Source organism: Bos indicus, chromosome X, assembly GCF_029378745.1.
Source record: "Bos indicus isolate NIAB-ARS_2022 breed Sahiwal x Tharparkar chromosome X, NIAB-ARS_B.indTharparkar_mat_pri_1.0, whole genome shotgun sequence".
Classification (NCBI taxonomy): domain Eukaryota; kingdom Metazoa; phylum Chordata; class Mammalia; order Artiodactyla; family Bovidae; genus Bos; species Bos indicus.
The window spans coordinates 97,198,794-97,217,492 of record NC_091789.1 but is presented as its reverse complement, the minus strand read 5'-3'; the positions used below and the strand labels follow the sequence as shown (position 1 = coordinate 97,217,492).

The 18,699-nt window shown below is 42.7% G+C and overlaps 1 long non-coding RNA gene across 1 annotated transcript in view; it reads right to left on the bottom strand.

Moving 5' to 3' along the window:
- The window catches only part of LOC139181649 (uncharacterized), a 168,331-nt gene extending 150,045 nt beyond the window's left edge, over nt 1–18,286 (bottom strand). Inside the window, exon 1 of the long non-coding RNA XR_011565434.1 lies at nt 18,110–18,286. This is a non-coding gene — a long non-coding RNA (uncharacterized lncRNA). The remainder of the gene's footprint in view (nt 1–18,109) is intronic.
- Between the last annotated feature and the right edge of the window lie 413 nt (nt 18,287–18,699).

The following is an 18,699-nucleotide window of genomic DNA, read 5'->3' as shown; positions in this document are numbered from 1 at the left end:
ATTAGAGTGGTATGATCTGCATATCTGAGCTTGTTGATATTTCTGACAGCAACCTTGATTCCAGCTTGTGAGTCATCCAGCCCAGCATTTCCCATGATGTGCTCTGCGTGTAAGTTGAATAAGCAAAGTGACTATACAACCTTGTCTTACTCCTTTCCCAATTTTGAACCAGTCCATTGTTCCATGTTTTATTCTAACTGTTACTTCTTAACCCTCATACAGGTTTCTCAGGAGACAGGTCAGCTTGTCTGGTACTCCCATCTCTAAGAATCTTCCACAGTTTATTGTGATCCACACAGTCAGGGGCCTTGAGGTAGTCTAGTCAATGAAGGAGAAGTAGATGTGTTTCTGGAATTCCCTTGCTTTCCCCATGATCTAATGAAGGCTGCAATTTGATCTCTTGTTTCTCTGCCTCTTCAAAACCAGCTTGTATATCTGGAAGTTCTCGTTCCATATACTGTTGAAGCCTAGCTTGAAGGAGTCTACTAACCGGAAGCTTCAGAAATATGGGACAATCTAAGCTTGAGAAATTGGAGGGTATGAATGAAGCCCAATAAGAGAGACAAGAAGAGGATTCTCTACTTTCCATGATGTTAGCAAGCTGGGCAATGGCTAGACCATACCTTCAAGTTCTTGTGTAGGACAGTAGGCTTTATCTAGAAAGTCGTAAACAGTTCTGGAACTGTAAGAGAGGGAGGGAGAGGGCGGTGAGTGGGAGACAGGCACCCTGAGTGGATGTGAGAGACCCGTTAGAAGGGGGTTGACAATTAAATGGAGGGGGGCTTTGGACTAGAGCAGATGTGGTGGACATGGGAAAAAGTCGATGCATTAGACATTTTCGAAGTAAAATGGACAGAACTCAGCAAGAATGTTGAATTGACGTGAAGAGACGGAATTGTAAACGTGGTTAAGACCCAATTTCTGTGTCCTGTCATAAGGGTACAAAGGTGTCATGGGGAATCCTGGAAGTTGGCTGGGTCTGGGAAGAATTTCAAATAAGATTTTTATGTTTATGAGCTCAAGGTCTAGATGGATACAATAACCAGTATTTACATACTTAAAAGATCCTTTTCCTTTTTTAAAAAAGTGAGAAGTATTGACATATAATTTATATACCATAGAAGTCAATGCTTTAAAGCATTACCGTTTGTCGAGTTTTGACATATGCATACCATCGTATAAATGCTACCACAATAAAAATGTAGAAAATATCCCATTGGTTTGAAAATGCTCCCTTGGGCTACTTCCTTTCAGACTCCTTCCTCCACTCCTATACCCTGGCAACCACAGACATATTTCTCTGCCTATAGTTGTGCTTTTCCAGAAACCCACTGACATGAAATCATATAATACATAACATACAATCATATAATACATATGTATCACGAGTTTTGTGGTAAGGTGCCAAGAGAGAAGTGGACCGGTTGCTCTGCATGCAGACTCACCTCAGCCACAGACACTGAGAAAATCCCATAGTCAGGCTGTGAAGACTGAGCCTTTCTTCGTGTTCCAACTGAATTCCAAGGGAGTTGGGGGAAATAGGTCTGGTGAATAGGAGTGTGACAAGAGCAATAGTCCTGAATTTTTAAATTCCTAGCAGTATTTCACTAAATATCTTCATGATGGAGAATTCTGTTGTGAAATCAAACTTCCTCACAAAAAGTCAGCCTTCCTGTGTACCTTAAGGTGATTTCTCTGCCAGCATAGCAAAGACAAAAATGGCTTTGCAAGCAACTGTATTTGGTGTAATTGGAATGCATGTACACTCTAACTTAACCAGAATTTTCTTTTGAAAGTATTTTCACATTAAAAAAAATAAGTCAACATATGGTCATAAAAGTGAGGAAATATAGCTGTGCTCTTAAATACATTTTCTAAATCACAATATTCTACTTTCCGGGAGAAATATCAGTGGGCAAGTGGCGTCAACATTGGGACCTATAGATCAAGATTCCCCAAGCTGGATGAACCTGTGGTTGTGAGTACCTTACCATTTGATGTTTTCTATTAGCACACGTTTATTTGTGAGAAAATCATGTTAAGTAGTACAGATGCAGTGATAAAGGTCTTCCATGCTGATAAAGGGTGACAGTTTGTCTTAGGAAGGAACATTGATCCAGATATATTACAGTCTGGCATTGCCTATGAATATACTGTTAAATTCCCTGGAAATGTGCCCAGTGACTCCCTCCTCCTGCTTATTAACAACAGACTGCATACTTCCATCCCAACATAGATTTAAATAACTTCCAAAGTCTTTCTGGGTAACTCTTATGGGAGCTAACTCTTCTCTGTGGGAAGAGTAACTTTATTAAAAGTAAGTACATAGAATTGTGTTGGGAAAATGTTGTTAGGTTTACTTATGCTCAGATATATCTATGTATTATGTATATTTATGCTATTAGATGTATTAACAACAAAAAGTTTTTATTTGCATGCACTCTCTACTAGGACCAGCAGCCCAGTGTTGAGCAACCTCAACAAGAGGAACCGCCAGCTGAGATTCAGGATATCACACTTGGGAAGGAGGAAGTAAATGGAGAGGATCCGGTGAATCATAATGAAGAGAAGGAGAAGGATGCCTCTGGAGGTAAAGTATATGTGTGCATCATGTCTTAAGACATAACCAGTAAGAGGAGGAAAGGAAACATTAGAAAAGGACTTCAGACAGTTCCTAAAAAACTGAGCAGAGTATAGTTTGCAGGTTAGTGTGGTCGCTCAAATTTTCCCTTGTTTTCAAGACAAAGAGAAGGGGGCACCTAAGTTGTCTGAGGACAACCCTGGGAAAGGAAAATGGTGATAGCATTCGGAAAATTCTGCTTTCCTTTTTCTCCAGCAAAACATTCCTGGAATAATGCTCCTGAGGTTCTCATTCATCACATTTTTACCATACTAGCCTAAGACTTTTAATTCATAATACTGAGGGAATCAATATCATCATTCCCTTGTTTATGTTGTATGCTTTACAGCTGAATTGATACATTTTTTGTTAAAGTTTCTCACCTGGAAACTGATCTCCAGGAATTGGCTGAGGCTAAGACTGGGGGTAAAGGTGGAGATGGTCCTGATGTGAGGGAGGAGGTTGCATCAAATACAGAGCCTGTTGAAATGCCAGAAGCAGGTACGTCATCCATTCTGAAAGTAATTTATGTGGTTTCTGTTTTTTCAGAATATTATATCTTTACTAATATAGAGGGAACATTACTATTATTTTAATAACAGAGTTCACATATTCTTTGAAAGATAGTTCAGACCCCAGATGCCTGAGTGCCTGACTTACAGACTTTCAAATAAAGAAACAGAGAGGATCAAAGCCATATCGAATTGAAAATAGGGAACCGTTTTCTTCTCTTGTATTAGTATTTTAAGCAACAGCTAATAATTTTCAGGTTCTTTTATAATTTCTGCTTGTAGCAAATATGGCATGCATTTGTAATAAATATTAGTTTATATGAAATATGCTCAGGCATTCAAGTAGGTTCTAGTAGAAGCTTTAACATAACATGTGTGATTCTGTGAAATCCGTTAACTTCTAAACTCAAGTTTACTCATATAAGTTGTGAATTCAGAACAGATACACTAAAATGCTAAGTTTTCAATGCTAATTTTTGCATTCCCTGATTCTCTTCGATGGAATGCATACAAGAATACTCTGTTTTTTATGATTTATTTATCATAAAATATCATCTTGAGTCAAATTATAACAGGGGAATTGAGATTTCATTTTCTTATGGGGGACACATGTTCACCTGTGGCTGATTCATGTCAATGTATGGCAAAAAGCACCACAATATTGTAAAGTAATTGGCCTCCAATTAAAATAAATAAATTAATTTTTTTAAGAAAATGAGCCAACATTCTTCTTGATGTTTGTTAAATTCTCTCAAATTCTGAATTCTCTAGCTCTTAAAAAAACAGTTGGATTTTAAATCCTTTCCCCAGTAAAGCATGCAATGACAGAATAATAAAATGGCAAAAGACAGTCTAGTTTCCTGTTTCTGTGGCTTATCAAGTTGAGAGAGTGCATTTAGTCGGTGATATTCAAGCCAGGTGTGAGTAAGATACATATGCTAAGCACACTACCTGCCCCCATGTTTGGTATTTTTTGGGGGGCGGGGGTGTTGCCTATTTTAATTGGAGGATCATTACTTTACAATACTATGATGGTTTTTGCTCTACATCCCTCTCTCACTCTTAAAGAACTAATAAAAATCTGAGCCTCATGATATAATCGTCTCTTACCATATCGAGTATGTTATTTTTCCTTTGATACATGAGATATAATCGTCTCTAACCATATGGAGTATGTTATTTTTCCTTTGATACATGAATTTAAAAAGTTCTGAAGGTCAAAGATTGCAACTCTAGTTCTTCCTGCGTAATCAACTTAGTATCTTTCACATACGAGTTTTCCCAATGGCTGACAATGAATTGCATGGTTCTGATTTTAAAGGAAGAACTTCATAGTTAGGGAAGAATTTACTGTGTATTAGCCTTCTAAATATTTTCACTTTACATTTTTGTTCCATTCCATTAGAACATTTAGACAAAAATTCAACTTTCAGACTACGTTCAAGTAACTACAGAACATGATTTAAATGTTTTCATAGAAAAAATCTTAGCCCTAAATATGTGTGGTATTTAAAAAGAAAAATACCTAAATTACTAGGTACATAAATACAAAATCCTACATCCAACATAAACGGTAAGAAAAAGAGCAACAGAATAAACCTAAGGGAAAAAGGAAAAGATACTTAATAAAAGACAGGTATGAATTGTTAGGAAGAGGAAAATAAACTCAACTAATAAATAAAGACAATGTGCTAGTTTCCATAATTTTTAATATATATACACACACACACATTTTAAAATATTCTTTTCTGTTGTGATTTATCACAGGAGATTGGACATAGTTCCCTGTGCTGTATAGTAGGACCTTGTTGTTTATCCATTCTGAATGTAATAGTTTGTATCTGTCAACCCCAAACTGCTAGTCCACTCCTCTTAGTTTACATAACTGTGAAGAAAATGGAAAGAGCCCAAGTATACATAATAAGAAATATGAACAAGACACTAACAGTATATTACAGAATGAAAACTGAGTATAATCTGGAACTCATATATTTTCACAATATTGATGAAATGGCTAATAGGGTAGAAAAACAAGTATTATTTAACATACCCCAGTAACTAAATAACTAAACATCACCAATACTGGTAATATGCTTGAAAAGTCTATAGAATCTCGAGAGGATTAACTGAAGGTAAGCCAAAGCGTCGCCCTTAGTGTTCTTGTTTTAGTCCATTTTGTAAAACTACAACTGCAGTGAGCTTTGTATACCTCTCCTGTCATCAAAGTTCTGCTGAGGAACTTTTCTAATGTTTGTATTATAGGTGAAGGGCAACCATTTACTTGAAAGAAGATAAACTGAAACGATTTATGCTGTTCTTATTTGTATATTTGACTGCTAAAGTTGTGGAAATAAAGTTTCGTTTTCTACTTGCACATTTTTGTTAAATATATCCCTGGCTATTTAATGTTACTGAAAATCGATGGTTTGTGATTTTTATTGTCTAGTTGAGGATGTATGTAGAGATAGAATATCTATATATAGATTTTCTGTCCAACAATTCCTCTAAATATGCATATTAATTCCACAAATTTAGATCTAGATTATTTTTGCTTTTCAAAATATACTATTATATTTGAATATCAATACTTTCTACTGGCTTAAACCTTAAACCTGTCCTCATTTTGCAGCATTGAAAAAACCTAGCCAGAATAGTCTTGACTAAAGCAGGTGATAATTGGCATTTTTCCCAATAGGAAATGAAAAATCTTCTCCATTTCAACCTGTTTATGTTGCGTTTTTTGGAGATATAGTTTATCAGAGTAAGTTCCATTCTATTCCTAGTTTGCCGTCTTGAATATAGATTAATTTTCATCAAACATTATAATGTATCAATTGTGATGATCATAAAATTTTTTCCTCCACTTTTCTATTAGTGTGGTGAAATGCATTGGTAACCTTATACATTTAAACCACCCTTGCACTTCTAGAGTTAAAAAAATTGGGTCATAACATATTCTTTAGGTGTAATCTACATGTTAATGCATATACATACATATATATATACCTACACATAAACGTTGCATAAAAGCCTTTGGTCTTCTCTTGAATAAATGTGTTTACAAAATGTGCCACCCAAATCTCATATGGTGGTGTCCCTGATGAAATCATTGACAGGGAAACATTTTTTTAAAAACTTAATATGATTGTATTTTCCTATAGAGAAATGGAATGCCAAAGCCATTGTTAAAGGTTGTAGGGAGACAGGAAAAAAACTGCTGTCAAATTCCATGGCAATATACATACATATATATATACCTACACATAAACATTGCATAAAAGCCTTTGGTCTTCTCTTGAATAAATGTGTTTACAAAATGTGCCACCCAAATCTCATATGGTGGTGTCCCTGATGAAATCATTGACAGGGAAACATTTTTTTAAAAACTTAATATGATTGTATTTTCCTATAGAGAAATGGAATGCCAAAGCCATTGTTAAAGGTTGTAGGGAGACAGGAAAAAAACTGCTGTCAAATTCCATGGCAAATGCCACACCATATCTTTCACACACTTCTGACTTGCCTTCCAAGTTTTTTTGGGTACAGGGAGAGAGTAGCCACAAACATATTTTCTTCTCCATGATGTACTCTATTGGCTTGATAGTCACCAGATCTCAGAAGCCCTCCACCTGTGTGTGTGTGTGTCTGTGTGTGTGTGTGTGTGTGTGTGTGAATCACTCAGTCGTGTCCGACTCTTTGGGACCCCATGAACTGTAGCCCGCCAGGCTTCTCTGTCGATGGAATTCTCCAGTCACGAATACTGGAGTGGATTGCCATTCTCTTCTCCAGAGGATCTTCCCAGCCCAGGGATCGAACCCTGGTCTCCTGCAGATTCTTTACCATTTGAGCTACAGGAAGTCCTCCAGCTGTCTGATTCCTCTCTATTCTTATTATTACGTAATAACAAAATGCTTACATCTCTGAGGCCCCATCTGCATCCTCACCCACCAAAAAAATACATTTCTGCTACAAAGGACCTATTCAGAATGCACTCTGCTTAAGGAATAACAAGGGATTATAAATAGCAGCTGTTGTGCCCTTACAGAGGTATGAAAATGCAGGTCCAAAAGGACTGAAAATGGGAGGTTCAAATGTACCACGAGACTTAAGTTAGAGTGTCCCACCTTACCAAAAAGTATGTGGAAAAGCTCCTAGGTCATGGAGCTATCTGACAAGATTAGATCCTAGCTAGAAGAAAAGGGAAAGGAATGAGGGGAACTTCGTGAGACAAAATGACTTGAGTCTTATCTGCTCTGTCTCCTCATTGGCTATGACATGACATAACTGGGCTTCTCTGGTGGCTCAGATGGTAAAGAATCCGCCTGCAGTGCTGGAGACCTGGGTTCAATCACTGGGTCGGGAAGATCCCCTGGAGGAGGCCAGGGCAACCGACTCCAGTATTCTTGCCTGAGGAATCCCCATGGATAGAGGTGCCTGATGGGCTACAGTCCATGGGGTCACAAAGAGTCGGACACAACTGAGCGACTAAGCACAGCACGTGACATAACTAAGAGTATCAGTACTGGCTCTGACACATACTGTGTCAAAGTGAGAAAGGTATTTTCATCCTTTGGATCTGTTACCCTATTTCTAAAATGGATTTTACAAGTTTACACTAAATATTTGTTATGAAGAATAAACAAGATAACATGTGAAGTAGGCATTACATTGCAAATGGATTTGGCTTATTCTACTCCATTTTTTCATTTAAACATTTACCTTTACAATTACAATTCTCTCACAAGTGATACAGATTTTGAATTTCAACTAGACTATAAGGCTAACTTTTAAAATGAACTGGACTTGAGAAACATATTTTGTCTAAATAAATATATTGATTCAATAGCAGATTCAATAGCTGGTATCAGACATGGCATCCATTCTAAGGTTGGTTTGTTAATGAGGACTGACAAGGCTACCCTAAGTCATAATATGTAGTGAAAACTGTGCTCCTTGCTGTGTGTGATGACAAAGAAAATAAGCCAGTATTCTGGTCACACAAAATCACACAACTCAACACCAGAATGTTTCACGTAGTCAGGCAGCCAGTCCCTAAGTCACAGCGCAGGAGCTACAGGGCCTCAGGGCACCACTGCAGTTGTTAGTTTGGCTTGTCACCTCCTACGGGCTTGGCCAGTAAGGAGACAATGAACCCCAATGGATTCAGATTCTACCTTACAGACAGTGCAGAAGCAATATGACCCTGGTGTCAGTTGCCTTGTCCCTAGTCCCGCGGTTTGCCACTGAATTGGACGGCCTCAGTAAAGGCACTACAGGTGGTGGGTCTCTGCCAGGAAGGAGCCCACAGTTGTGCCCTATGGCACTGAGCAGCTCTGTAGTTCACAGCTGTACTCTCAGCTGGGGCTAGGGAGACCATCCTATGTTCAACTGAAACCAGAGGTGGATGAGTAACAACTTTGTGTCACCTCCAGCTGGATGAGGAGGCAGGTGAGAAATGGCCTCATAGCAGCTCTTCATCAGGCTGCTTATCCCCCCTTGCTGCAAGAGCAATCAGGAGGTTCTCTGCCAAGGTTCAAGCCAGCCTGCAGTTTAGCCTTGCCTACGTAGCCTAAGTGGGGCCATGCAAGGGCACCAGGGCACCAAGACAGAGTCACACCCCTACAGTGTCTGGAACAACACACAAGACTATGTATGGTGCTACAAATATGACGCCTATATACCGACTCCTACATGGAGGAGATGCTTTTCCTGTCAGTCATTAAAAATATTCCTTCATTGAATACACACACATTGATTACTAGCGTGTCTCAGGACGTGTCTGCAATGCTTGAAATAACAAGACCAGTGATGTGTGGTGGATGATGGGAATATCACACTGGTGGGCCGGACAGACACATAAACAGAAAAGAAGTGCAAAGGAGAAACACAGGGAATGGACCTAAGGGAAAAGCAAAGCAAAACGGTGAGCAGGGTGGCCAAGAAGCAGGAGGAAAGCTAGAAGATAAGGTTCATTCTAAGAGTGAAAGAGGTTATATATAACACAGCCGTGCTTTGACCCAGGCTGTGGATGAGAGTCACAACCTCCCCTGCATCACTGCCCCTTTTGAGGGTGGTGTCTGGGAGTCTAGAGATTCTGAAGGGAGAGAAGGAAAATACATAGTGCAGGGGGTACGTGCACCCGCCCTGATAGAGATGCAGGTGCAGCTTGTTACAGTTACCAGGTGGGGATGAGCAAAGTTGGATTCGGTGACTCAAGAAGAAATGTGCAAATGAATGCAAAGGGAGAAAACACATTGAGAGGGGGGTAAACAGCTCCAACTGCCATTTCTGTACCAGGGTAGGTGCTCCATTACTGTCGTGAGAAGGCTCCCTGGTCTTAGCTCTGGGAGGGAGTGATGAGCATTCTAATGACCCATCATCACCTAAGCAGGGGGCACGGAGTGTGTGAAGACTTAAGTCTAGGCCTTTACCACAGACAGCCACAGAAAGCTTCTTCGCCCTGCTTAGAGTGGGGCTCTGGCAGCTTTTGCTGCTGCTGCTGCTAAGTCGCGTCAGTCGTGTCCGACTCTGTGCGACCCCATAGACAGCAGCCCACCAGGCTCCCCTTTCCCTGGGATTCTCCAGGCAAGAACACTGGAGTGCCTTGCCATTTCCTTCTCCAATGCATGAAAGTAAAGTGAAAGTGAAGTCGCTCAGTCGTGTCCGACTCCTAGCGACCCCATGGACTGCAGCGCACCAGGCTCCTCCGTCCGTGGGATTTTCCAGACAAGAGTACTGGAGTGGGGTACCATTGTCTTCTCCGTCTGGCACCTTAGGGAAGCTCAAAGGTGGTGGTGGTTGTTCAGTCACTCAGTCGTGTCCAACTATTTACTACCATGGCCTGCATCACGCCAAGCTCCTCTGTCCTACACTATCTCCCTGAGTTTGATCAAATTAATGTCCATTGAGTTGGTGATGCTATCTAATCATCTCAGCCTCTGTTGCCCCCTTCTCCTCCTGCCTTCAATTTTTTGCATCTGGGTCCTTTGCAATGAGTCAGCTATTCGCATCAGGTGGCCAAAGTATTGCAGCTTCAGCATCCGTCCTTCCAGTGAATATTCAGAGTTCATTTCCTTTAGGATTAGTGGGTTTGTTCTCCTTGCTGTCCAAGGGATTCTCAAGGCTCATCTCTAGCACCACAATTCGAAAGCATCAATTCTTTGGCACTCAGCCTTCTTAATGACCCAACTCACACATCTGTACATCACTACTGGAGAAACCATAGTTTTGACTCTACAGACCTTTGTCAGCAAAGTGATGGCTCTGCTTTTTAATATGTTGTCTAGTTTTGTCATTGGAGAAGGCAGTGGCACCCCACTCCAGTACTCTTGCATGGAAAATCCCATGTACGGAGGAGCCTGGTAGGCTGCAGTCCATGGGGTCGTGAAGATCGGACACGACTGAGCCACTTCACTTTCATTTTTCACTTTCATGCATTGGAGAAGGAAATGGCAATCCACTCCAGTGTTCTTGCCTGGAGAATCCCAGGGATGGGGGAGCCTGGTGGGCTGCTGTCTCTGGGATCGCACAGATTCGGACACGACTGAAGTGAATTAGCAGCAGCAGGATTTTCATGGGCTTCCCTGGGGGCTTGGCGGTTAAGAATCTGTCTGTAATGCAGCACACTTAGGAGATATGGGTTCAATCCCTGTGTCAGGAAGATCCCCTGGAGGAGGGCATGGCAACCCACTCCAGTATTCTCATCTCGAGAATCCCCTGGACAGAGGAGCCTGGTGGGCCTCGGTCCATGGGGTGATAAAGAGCCAGACACTACTGAAGTGCCTGAGAATGCATGCAAGCTAGGTTTGTCATAGCTTTCCTTCCAAGGAGCAAGCGTCTTTTAATTTCATGGCTGCAATCACCATTTGCAGTTATTTTCGAGCCAAGAAAATGAAATGTGTCACTGCTTCCACTTCAGTTCAGTTCAGTCACTCAGCTGTGTCCGACTCTTTGTGACCCCTTGAACCGCAGCATGCCAGGCCTCCCTGTCCATTACCAACTCCTGGAGTTCACCCAAACTCATGTCCATTGAGCTGGTGATGCCATCCAACCATCTCATCCTCAGTCATCCCCTTCTCCTGCCCTCAATCTTTGCCAGCATTAGGGTCTTTTCAAATGAGTCAGTTCTTCGCATCAGGTGGCCAAAGTATTGGAGTTTCAGCTTCAACATCAGCCCTTCCAATGAACACCCAGGACTGATCTCCTTTAGGATGGGCTGCTTCCACTTACCCCCTTCTATTTGCCATGAAGTGATAGGACCAGATGCCATGATCTTAGTGTTTTAATAGTTGAGTTTTAAGCCAGTTTTTTCACTCTCCTCTTTCACCCGTATCCTAAGGTTCTTTAGTCGCTCTTCACTTTCTGCCATTAGACTGGTATCATCTGTGTATCTGAGCTTGTCAAGATTTCTCCCAGCAATCTTTATTCCAGCTTTTGAGTCATCCAGTCCAGCATTTTGCATGATGTACTCTGCGTATAAGTTAAATAAGCAGCATGACAATACACGGCCTTCCTGTTCTCCTTCCCCAATTATGAAGCAGTCATTTGTTCCTACTCTGGTTCTAACACTTGCTTCTTGGCCCCCATACAGGTTTCTGAGGAGACAGGTCGAGTAGTCTGGCACTGCCCTCTGTTTAAGAATTTTCTCTATTTGTTGTGATCCACTCAGTCAGAGGTCTTAGCGTAGTCAATGACACAAAAATAGATGTTTTAGAAAAAGTAGATGCATTAGACGTTTACGAAGTAAAATGGACAGAACTCAGCAAGAATTTGGACTTGAGGTGAGGGAGAGGGAATCGTAAACATGGTTAAGACCAAGTTTCCTGTCATAAAATACAAAACCGTCATGGTGAATTCTGGAAGTTGGCCAGGTCTGGGAAGAATTCCAAATTAGATTTTTATGTTTTTCAGCTCATGGTCTACATGGATACAATAACCAGTATTTAAATACTTAAAATTTCCTTTTCCTTTAATAAAGTGTTGTGGTATAATTTATATACAATAAAAGCCAACACTTTAACGTATTACCATTTGTAGATTTTTGACAAATGTATACCGTGGTGTAAATGCTACCACAATAAAAAGGTATAAAACGTCTCAATGTTCAAAAATGCTCCCTTGGGGTATTTGCCATCTGACTCCTTCCTCCACTCCTGTACCCTGGTAACCACAGATACATTTCTGTGGCAACAGTTGTGCCGTTTCCAGAAATCCATTGACATGAAATCATGTAATATGTAGGCTTCTGTGTCTGGTTTCTCTCATTTGCACAGTTGAGATGCATCCTTGCTCTTACATGCATTAGTTACTTTTTTTTTATTATTATCGTGTATTATTCCTTTGTACAGGTATACTCTTTTGTTTTTCTTTCATCTGTATACCAGTTTTTGAATAACTGGGTTGTTTCTATGTTTGGCTATTAGGAATACATGTGTGGAATATTTGAGTGCAGGCCACTGTGTGAGCATGTTTTCATTTCTCTTGGGATAACTGCCTAGGAGTAGACTTGCTGGGTCATATAAGGCTTCCCAGGGGGCACTAGTGGTAAAGAACCCATCTGCCAATGCAGGAGACTCAGGTTCAATCCCTTGCTCTGGAAGATCCCCTGGAGTAGGAAATAGCAACCCACTCCACTATTCTTGCCTGGAAAATTCCATGAAGAGGGGTCCTGGCAGGTTACAGTCCATGGGGCCCCAGAGAGGTAAACACGACTGAGCGACTGAACACACACACACATACATGGTAATTTGTGTATCTTAGATTCTAAACTGTGTCCTCTGTAGACAACATAGACATGGATGTTTTTTTAACTGTTCTCTCAATGTCTGCCTTCTGGTTGGATTGTTTTATCTATTTACATTTAATGTTGATACAGACTTACATCTGCCAATGTATATTTCTGTCTTATGTCATTTTGTTCTATGGTCCTCATTTTACTGCTTTCTTTTCCATCCAATGGATATTTTCTAATGTAGCTTCTTAAACTCTTTACTGATTTTCCACTACATTTAAGTTATTTCCTTAGCTGTATGTCATTGTAAACATCCTACTTTATCACAATCAGCTGGAAATTTACACAAATGCTAACGAGATATAGAAACATTACTCCTATATTGCTCTATTCGGGTTTCCCTCTTTTCCTCATATTGTCACATATATCATAAATCTGTAAAGGGTAAGCCCATTAATACATTCTTATTATTATTACATTATATATAACATTATGTGATGAAAAGCTGATATACGGCAGGATATCAGGTATCTATTAACTTCTGTTATATCACCCTCTTTGTCATGATTTCTGATACTTTGCATATGTTTGTATGGATTTGACAGCATCCAGATTTGTTTCCTTACCTAATACAACTTTGCTCCAAACCACCTTCTTTGTGCTGCTACTGCAAGTATATTACATGCCATATGTTGTTGGCCCAACAATAATTGGGCTTCTCTGGTGGCTCAGACAGTAAAGAATGTGCCTGTAATGCAGGAGACGTGGGTTCCTTGGTCAGGAAGATCCCCTGGAGAAGGGAATGGCTAACCACTCTGGTAGTCTTGCCTGGAGAATCCCATGGACAGAGGAGCCTGGCAGGCTACAGTCACGGGGTTGCCAAGAGTCAGACATGACTGAGCAACTATTGCTTTCACAACAATAAATTATGTGATATTGTTTTAGACAGTTGCTTTTTAAATACAGGAAGAAAGGAGGGAAATATGTGTCCATAAAGAATTTTTCTTCATATAATTACCTTTACCTGTGCTCTTTGCTTTTTCACATGGATTCAGATTAACCTCTGAATTCACTTATTATAGCATGAAGAACTTCCTTTAATTTTTCTTGTAAGCCAGTTCTACAAACACATTCCCTGAGGTTTTTTTTTTTTTTTAAATTGGGCATACCTTAACTTTGCTTTCATTTTTATTTTCTTAAACCACTTTATCGTGGTATGTGTGACATGTAAAAAGCTGTGTACGCACCTGTGAAATCATCACCAGCTTCAATATACAAAACTCAACTGTATTTCCATACTAGTGGTGAATACTCCTAATAAGTAATAAAATTCCAGTTACAATATAAAAAGAACTTAGGAATTAGTTTAACCAAGGAGGTGTAAGATTTGTACATTGAAAATGACAATACCAGTTGAACAAAATTAATGAAAATTTAAATGGTCGCTGAGCATCAATGGGCACTAGAGTTTCCCCTAGAAATTTGCTGTCATTGTACACACATCTCTGAGCATGTGGGAATATTTCCTTAAGGCACATTCACAGCAGGGAGACCGCTGGATCAAAGACTTCCTTGGCTAAACACACATCTGTGGAGTACCTACTATGTGCATGTGCCTGACACTGTTCTAAACCCCAAGGAGGCATCACAGAATAGGACTGACACTTGTCCCTCTTTCATGAAGGCAAATGCTGCTGAGGGTGAGGGCAGGATGGAATGTAAATTCTGATGGGTGCTGCCACAGACCCCTGCAAAGGTGTTTCACCAGTTCACACTGGCCTCAGTGGGGCAGGTGAGTGAATGTGCCTTTACTGGCATCTGGGTACCATTTGTAGGGTGGGAGGTCTTGGCAGGAGGCTGGACACCTTATGTCCAGGTCCTTAGAAGAGCCTCAAGTCCACAACTAGGATTGATCCACGTAGGGATTTCAGGGGCTGTGAATACCCTGGGTGTCCATACCCTTGGTTGTGACATCACAAAGTGTATTTGACAAAGCATGGGAGGTCTCTGAGCCTTTGGTGGCTCTGCACCCTAAGTGTGCCATCTCTGACCTGGAGATAAGCCTGTGAACCAGGGATTGAGGGTGCTGAAACCTTCAGGGGTTTACTGTGTCTTGGGCTGTGAACTTTGGGGTTTGTAGGATGCGGGGTACCATGGTCTGAAGTCTCTTTGTGGTGGCTGCATGGAACATTGTGAAAGGGCTGTATGCGTTCACCATACCAGTGCTCTGTGCAGTTGGGTTTCTCCATGGCAGCTTATAAAGCTGTTAAAATGCATGTCAGCCTGTATTTGAATTTCATCTCAGCTGATTTCAGTGTCTTGCCTCATTTATTGAGTCTCTAGTGTTTCAGTTTGGTGGATTATTTGGTGTTGGGTGTCCAGTGCATCACCCTTCTTTGGGATTGGAATGAAAACTGACCTTTCCAGTCCTGTGGCCACTGCGGAGTTTTCCAAATTTGCTGGCATATTCAGTGCAGCACTTTAACAGCATCGTCTTTTCGCATTTGAAATAGCCAGGATTCCGTCAACTCAACCAGCTTTGTTCACAGTAATGTTTCCTAAGGCCCACTTGACTTCACACTCCAGTATGTTTCACGTTATTTCACATTGGCACAACCAAATTCATCAAAAATTGTGAACTTGTGTTTCAGAGGCTACAACAATTGCTACTCAATGTGGGTGCCAAAAAACTTGAGGCCCAAAGTAAAGTCTAAACATTGGAAATACCTACATTCCTTTAAAGACAGGCGTTTACACTTTGAAGTGAAGCCAGGTGACTCCTGAGTCCCGGGTCATGGAGCTGCTGGGCTGGAGGTGTGGCTGAAACTGAGGCACCCGCAACTTGAGGCCCTCTCCCTGCATGGAGGGAGGGCCTGCCCCAAGGATGAGAAGAACAGGACCCCCAGGGGTCTCACGGACTAGCAGGGAGGCAGGCACATTGCTTCAGGCAGCACATATGCATCGAGGCTTTTCCTGGCTCTCTGTGGTGGATACAAGTGGCCAGCCCACAGAAAACCCTGTGCTGGACTTACTGTCCCCAAAGGGGAAGGGGTAGGGGTAGGAGACACCCTGCCTCATAACAACCCAGGGCATTCGACAGTGTGTTAGGAGGGGGTGGTGCTGTGATCAGATACATGTAGGTCCTGTAAGGGACTGGTACTGTGGGCAGCAAGGGGGAAAGCTGCAAGTCACAGTATTGAACAGAGCAACCAGGGCGGGCTTCATTGAGGAGCTGATATTTTAACAAAGACTTGAAGGGGGAAAGGAGTCAGCACAGCAGACATCTGGGGTCAGGATATTGCGGAAGAGGGAACAGTGGGGATAAATGCGGGGGGCAGACACTGCCAGGAGGCCAGGGCAGCTGGGAGCAGGGAGTGAGAGTTGAACAGAAAGTGGGGACTATATACCGCGGCACTGGGTAAGAGTCTGCTCTGTCGGCAAAACAACAGGGACAAGCAGGGGTCATAGGTGCTGATGGACATGCCTGTGCCAGGCCTGTGAGGGAGGCAGAGGCAGGACAGGGGGAAAGAGCAGAGACAGCTGAGGTGGGGCAAGCAAGGAGTGAGGAGGATGCACGAGGGGCAGCTCCGAGTGAGGCTGACGGCCTCCCCTGGACTCGACACGCCTTTCCTACCTGTACTGGTGTCCCCGACTCCATAGACGCCTGTGCTCCAGGCACAGTGTCAGAGACTCCACTAGCAGCCTGAGGTCATTCAACTGTCCATCGTCTGGACACATAGTTGTGGGGCCTACATTTCCACTTGGGCCTTGGGAAACGTTCAGTGACCTGACCGGTGCTCTAAGGTTCTTGACCCCACTTCTACTGTGAGGCTACAACTGTGGCTGATGAGGCAACAGAGTGACCCACACGTGTGTAATGAACCTTGCACCCTCTTTGATCAGGAGTTTCCAGAATTAGGGGTCATATGAAACATGCACTCCAATCCCCGCCCCCAAAGGGAAGGGAATCTGATTCTACAGATGTCCTGCTTACTCCATTCTCCTGTGTTGTTATTAACACAAAAGTAACTGGTCCACGAAGAGCTACGCTTTATTTTCTAAGAATTTACCTTGAATCCCGGTCCTTCATTCTTTGAGGAAATAGTTCTACGCAGGGACCAGACGCTATGTCTCCTCCTACTGCGGCTGGAGTGCTTAGGGATAATGGGGACTGTCCCCTGCAAGCAGATGACTGCCACATGCTGTGTGATGAAAGCAATGGCAGGATTTAAATTACAGAACTCTGGGAACACAGAAGAGGGCATCTGACCCCTGCCAAATGTCCGGGTGTGGGATGTGGTGTGGGTCCCTAGTCAGGACACATTTGCGGGGGGCGGGTACGGGGAGATTTCTTGAGGTGGCACTTTGACCTTCCACAGTTTACACATACACGAGCAGAAGAGCACAGACCTGGACACAGGTGGAGCCAGACAGACTTTCATTCCCAGTTGTCTCCAGAGCACCATGGCAGCTGGGTGGTCTCCAGTGCTGTCTTACAGCCACTAAAAACACTTCCTGTGCTTTGGCGTGCCTTCCGATTCCTTATATCTGATAAACAGAGTCAGACTGGTGGAGACATAACGGGTGGGGGCTGGTTGCACAGACGCTCTGATATGGCAGCGTGCTTCCCCACAGGGGAAGTTAAAGTCCTGCTTGGTGTTGCCTCTGGAGCAACCCTTTCCTTCCACCGGACTCCAGTTTCTTGGCTGCAAGGCAGGTCCTCCTAAGGCACACACACAAAGGGGCTTAGAACCTTTCAGGGTGGCTTTGCCTTACTGGGTACCCGCGTTTCACAAGCGGACAGGAGATTGGAACACTGATGGCTCTCCTCTCATGGAACAACATCTGCATCTCGGTAACTGAAACACAAGCCACACGTGTTATTGTGACTGCAGAGAAGACTGGCTTTGCACTCAAGAGAAACTAGGGCGTGACTCCCAGATCCAGCTTTTACTGCATCAGCCACCTAAGCTCTTTCAACTTGTTTCCTTGTCTGTGAGAAGGCTGGGGTTCATCCTTACCCCTCTGGGTCTGTGTGGAATAAAACCCCATATACCTGGCTCCACAAGCTCCATAAGTAGGCTCCAGGTGAGTCATTTACACTGCACCCTGTGTTATGGACACATCAGTGGGGAGGGAGGCATGCCAGAGCCCCTGAGAGTCGACACCGTCCTCTGGCTGGGGTGAGGGTTAGGGTGGGGGTGGTGGAATGGTGCTGTGTCCAACTATTTAATTGGCTCTACATACCACAGGCACACACTTCATTTCATATTTAGGTGTGTTCTGCTCAGAGGAGTTGTAGTGAAGGAAGTCAGTCGTCACAGTTGAATCTGTAGCAGGTAGAAGCAGCAGTGGGGTCGCTCCTTCCACTGGCCATCACAGGAACTGGCAGTTTCTGCCATGGGTTGATGGCACCAGGTGGAGACACCTAAGGAGTTGCAAGAAGGTGCTGTGACATTCCCTAGGAGGGTCCCCATACTGAGCTGGCAGCTCGTCCTTGCCTCCCTGATGACCACAGGGACTAGTAAATCACACCCCTGCATAGGGAGGACGTGTCAATATACTTCATCTCGTCCTAACAGGGACTCAACATTATAAAGTGAAAAATAGTGAAAATCTCATCAACACACAGTGTGTGGGTAGGGCACCTCAAGTCCTGTTCTGTGTACTGGGTCACAGACACCGTAAAGTGACATTTTGAAATTCCCATGCTTCGGCTTATCCCTGCTCACTGTGAAGCAGGTGGTCACCCTGGATCTCTTTATGCTTCCAACGCTGTGACCAAATTCAAAAGGCCATATTCAAAGACAACAACGGGCCCATATAAAGCACGAGGA